We start from the raw sequence: 4,841 nt of genomic DNA, 5'->3' as shown, positions 1-4,841 counted from the left end.
CATCCACCCACGTACTCTTTCGCAGCATCTCATACCTTGGACGTACTGAGCCCGTCGGGGCTCTCTCATGCCATCCTTCTCGCTAGCTGCGTCTTTCGCTCGACTTCCTATACCCCTAAGTTCCTGCACATTTAGACATAGGGGTTAAATACCAACAGGACCTAACTTTATTTGGTTGATCACATTAAAACTACCACGGGGTACTTACAATGAGAAGCCTTGGAGGAATGAACTCTAAGTATATGTGACCGAATGGTTCTTGGTCGACCGCGCATAGTTAACCGGGCCAGTAGATTTTGGTAAACATAAGTATAGTTTTGCCAATACTATTTTACATTACTATTATTTGTCATTATGCTAATTTAGTATTGTATGAAAGGTCTTCCACTACAAAAAAAAAGACATTTTGGGACAAAATTGGGGACGAATTTTAAAAAAAAATTCGTTGCAAAAATTTTAGGGACAAAAATTGGGACGAAAATTTTTTCGTCCCAAAATGGTTGATGCCAACTTTTGGAACGAATTATGAATTGTTGCAAATTTGGGAACGAATTTGGGGACAAATTTGGCGACGAATAAAATTTTCGTCCCCAAATTCGTTGCAAAAAATAGCAACGAAAACTATTTTTGTTGCAAACTTAGGAACGAATTTGGGGACGAATGAATTTGTCTCTATTTTTGCAACAAATTTGGGGACGAATTCGGTGACAAATTATATTTTGTTGCCAAGTTTGTCCCTAATATTGCAACGAATTTGGGGACAAATTCGGTGACAAAATTTTTTTTGTTGCCATTTTTGTTCCTAAGTTTGCAACGAATAATAAATTTGTTGCAAAATTGGCAATGAATTTGGCAACATTCTGTTGCCAAATTCTTTGATTAAATTTTCGTCCCAAAATTCGTCCCAAAATCTGGGACGAATTCTGGGACGAATTTTGTGATTCGTCCCAAAATTCGTCCCAGATTAATTTGTCCCAGAATTCGTCGTAGATTTTTTGTTGCCATTTTTGTTCCTAATTTTGCAACGAAAAATAAATTTGTTGCAAAATTGGCAACGAATTTGCCAACAAAAACTTACCAAATTTTTTTATAATCATATGATAAATTTTCGTCCCAAAATTCGTCCCAAAATCTGGGACGAATTTTGTAGATTCGTCCCATAATCTGGGACGAATTCTGGGACGAAAATAATTTTGTCCGAAATTACGATAGAATTGGGACAACTCATTTTCGTTGCCAAATTCGTCCCTATATCAAATATTTTTTCCAGCTTCAATTTATTTCTGCAATACAATCCAAATACATAAAAATAATATGCATTCAACACATCCTAATTTAACATCAACACATCCTAATTTAACATTCAACACATCCTAATTTAACATCAACTCATAATTCAAGAAATATAAAGATTTCAACAAAGTTTACATACAAGATCCATCTTGTTCAACAAAGTTTACAAGTTCAACAACCCAAGTCCATCATCCATCTAACAACACTAAGAATACATAACTTTGATCCCCAACACATCAACCCAAGTCATATTCGTGTGCCACAAAATCTTTGATCCCCATAAAATCTCCTTTGCCTACATAACAACAAACAAATAAACTAGATTATGTGTAACAAGAAAGATTGTAAATATTATACGATATAGCCATGTAAAAAGAATAATTAAAAACAAAACATAAATGTGAAATTCCTTAAACATTCTAATAAAAGCCCTAATTCTAATAAAAGTCATATTTACCAACGATATGAATCATTCATGTCATAGCAACGGTAAATAAAATTATAAGAATTATTTTGAAACTAAATACATGTATCGTAACTATGATACAACCTAATATAATTGGCACATAATATAGAGAGAAAGAGAGAGATCTTGTGAAGTATGGTATTAGGGTTCAAATTTCTCACTTAGTTAACTTTATTTTTCATTTTAATTTGTTGAATTTATAGTTTTATCTTTGGTTGGTATTTAATGTAAACTAAAGGATGTTTAAAATAATTGTTCCTTTCATTGTGTTAACTAGTTGACAATTTCATATGAATAACTTTAGCACATTTTTAACAACTCTTTACAAAATATTAAAGTAGAAGGATGCATCGTTATCTAGTAAAGAATTTTAGAATAGTATGATGTAATTCTAGATGAAATATAGAACTTTTATGTATTTATATAGTTTTGAGATTGTAGATATATCAAATTCAGAACTTTTATGCATCATTATCATTGAAGACAAAACAAGAAAGAGCAGCTTATCAAAAAGAAGGAACACAAATAAACAACTATTTAAAGCTAACTTTAACTTAATTATTTAAAGTTAACTTTATATAATTAAACAACTATAACATAATTATTTAAAGCTAACTGTATATATAGATCAGTAAATGCATATTAATGAACTTAGGAATACCGAAAAGAAGTGAACAAATACAGCTGTCTTCAACTACAGTGAGATCACACCAAATTGAGACCTGCACAAACAACATTATAAAATCAGGACAAAAATAAAGTCAGAGTATTAGAGACTCCATTCATATTGCCTAGTTATGCTTTAATTTTGTTACTGGTACACAACTAATAATCATATAGATTAGTCTACGTCAAAGATAAGTCATCTCATACATTGACAGTGGAACAGTGCAAGAAGACAACAGACTTAACCTACAAATGGCAGAGTTGAAAAGTTAAAAAACCATTGATTAATATGTAAAGCAGTAAACATGAGAAAAAAAATTCATCATACATTATTAAAATCATCAAAAATCATCACCGCCATCATCGTTATCATCGTAGGCATCATCATCGTCGTCATTGGGAGGATTTTGACTTTGAGCGGAGCTCAACTGAAGGTGTTTCATGATTAATTCTTGTTGTCGGCGCATATCTCTAATATCTTTCTCCAAATTAGCCCGTTCTAGGTCTCTTTGCACCCTTTCTTGGTCTCTTTGTGATATTATTTCCTTCAGATGGCTAACCTCATCAGTCAAGGTATTTATTTGGGTCGTAAGTGCTGATGTGGAGGAAGAAGTTCCAACTAATCTTTGGGTTCTACTCAAGGAACCCATCCCCAATATTCTTCCCCCTTTTGGTCCTCCACTGGCCTCTAACCATAAACTCAAATTATTGCCAACAGACTCCTCAGACCCCTGACTCTCGATACCAGCTTGTGAGCATGTTTGAGCTAGCTCGAGTTGATCATATTTTTCCTGTTTTATAAAACACATACGATATTGATTAGATATAATAGAAACACATATAATATTAAGACAATAATGATAGATAACTAATTAAATTTAAACCATATATTAAGGTAAAATAAATATTACCTTGACTGCTTTTGCTCTCGCCCCACTCCATGTATTATCTTTTTTTTTAAAAGTGCGAGTGAAAGTATCAATGAAAGAAGGCTCCTTCCCTGTCTCCTTGGTCTAAAAAAACATTATTTCAAATAATAAAATAATTTGATATATATTAAAAATTTATGAAAGAGTGAAACAATTACCATTCTCCGTCTATGCTCATCTATGTTAATGGAGCCTCCCGCATATATAGCACTTGAGTCACCAGAATTGTGAGATTGATTCATTCTATTAAGGTCACTCCTTTGTTTACTTTCCTCCGTTGCCCAAAATATAGTGATCCTCTCCCAATTTTCTTCAGTGATGAAGTTTGGCTTTTTCCCCCGACTATTTGCGTGGCTTAATACATGTCTAATGTGATCGCCACATTTCTTTTAAAATATTCTTCGTATCTCCATTTCGTCATTCGGGTCCCAATTATTTAAGCGCTGAAATAGAAATTTATTTTATTATATAATCACTATAAAATTGAAGTAAACTCAAGAAAATATACTTTGAACTCGCTCCACCAAAGTTGTTTTGTGGCTGATGGAGTGCTTGAATATGTCAAAGAATCCCCTCCCCAATGGTTGTTCACAATTCTATTTATTTCTCGAACAACTTGTACCGGATTTTCAAAGCTGCATTAAATTACAAAATAACGATGTTAAATAATTAAGAAAGGTCTAACAAATAAAATATTTTATAGTACTTACGAATCACCGATGGGGACTAAAGGAGCTCTATCATTCCTAAACTCAGCAAATGAGTTTCTTGCTGAGTCGGGAGGATCTGAGTGGACAGGTAACTGCTCTGGGTAAGGTACTTGTGGCGGCGAATATGAAACCGGTGCAGAAGGTACATGAGATGGACCCGGCTGATGAAGGGGTGGCATAGGTACACTGGCAGGGGAATATGATGCCGGTGGAGAAGACACATGGGATGGGCCTGCCTGAGTAGGGGGTGGCATAGGTTCACTGGCAGGTGATGGATGTGTCTGGTCCTGTGGTCGCCGTCTACGTCCACCACGTCGAAATATATGCTGAAAATTTCAATAATTTAATAAAGTTAATTACAGATCTGATACAAAACAAAGGATAATTAAAAACTTACCATTTTTATGTAAATATTATGGAAAAGGGTGGAGGGGAAATTTATGAAATGTGACCTCTGATAAATTGTAGGAACAAATACAATGTGTTAACAGAGAAAGTAAATCAAATTATAAAAGAGACAATATATACAAAAAAATATGGAAAATTTCTTTAAATAAGCTAACAAAACTTACCCATCATCAAAAATCAAAGTCATCATTGTCATTATCATCCTCCTCCTCCTCTTCCTCTTCCTCCTCCTCTTCCTCTTCCTCTTCCTCCTCCTCTCCTTCCTCCTCCTCCTCCTCCTCATCATCATCAATTTCACTTCTATCTACATTGATTACTACACCGGTGGGATCTCGTAAAGTTGGAATAATATATTCCTCAGTCTGAAAG

General features: G+C 34.0%; 1 long non-coding RNA gene across 1 annotated transcript; it reads right to left on the bottom strand.

The window, feature by feature from the left end:
* Nucleotides 1-1,392: 1,392 nt before the first annotated feature.
* On the bottom strand, nucleotides 1,393-2,480 carry LOC122013099. Its single transcript, XR_006120489.1, has 2 exons — nucleotides 2,421-2,480; nucleotides 1,393-1,588 (listed from the first exon to the last, which is right to left on the bottom strand). It is a non-coding gene; the product is annotated as an uncharacterized LOC122013099 (long non-coding RNA).
* Nucleotides 2,481-4,841: the final 2,361 nt, after the last annotated feature.

The sequence above is a fragment of the Zingiber officinale genome, chromosome 1B (assembly GCF_018446385.1).
Source record: "Zingiber officinale cultivar Zhangliang chromosome 1B, Zo_v1.1, whole genome shotgun sequence".
Lineage (NCBI taxonomy): Eukaryota > Viridiplantae > Streptophyta > Magnoliopsida > Zingiberales > Zingiberaceae > Zingiber > Zingiber officinale.
The sequence above is the reverse complement of the archived record's forward strand: the minus strand, read 5'-3'. Positions and strand labels throughout refer to the sequence as shown.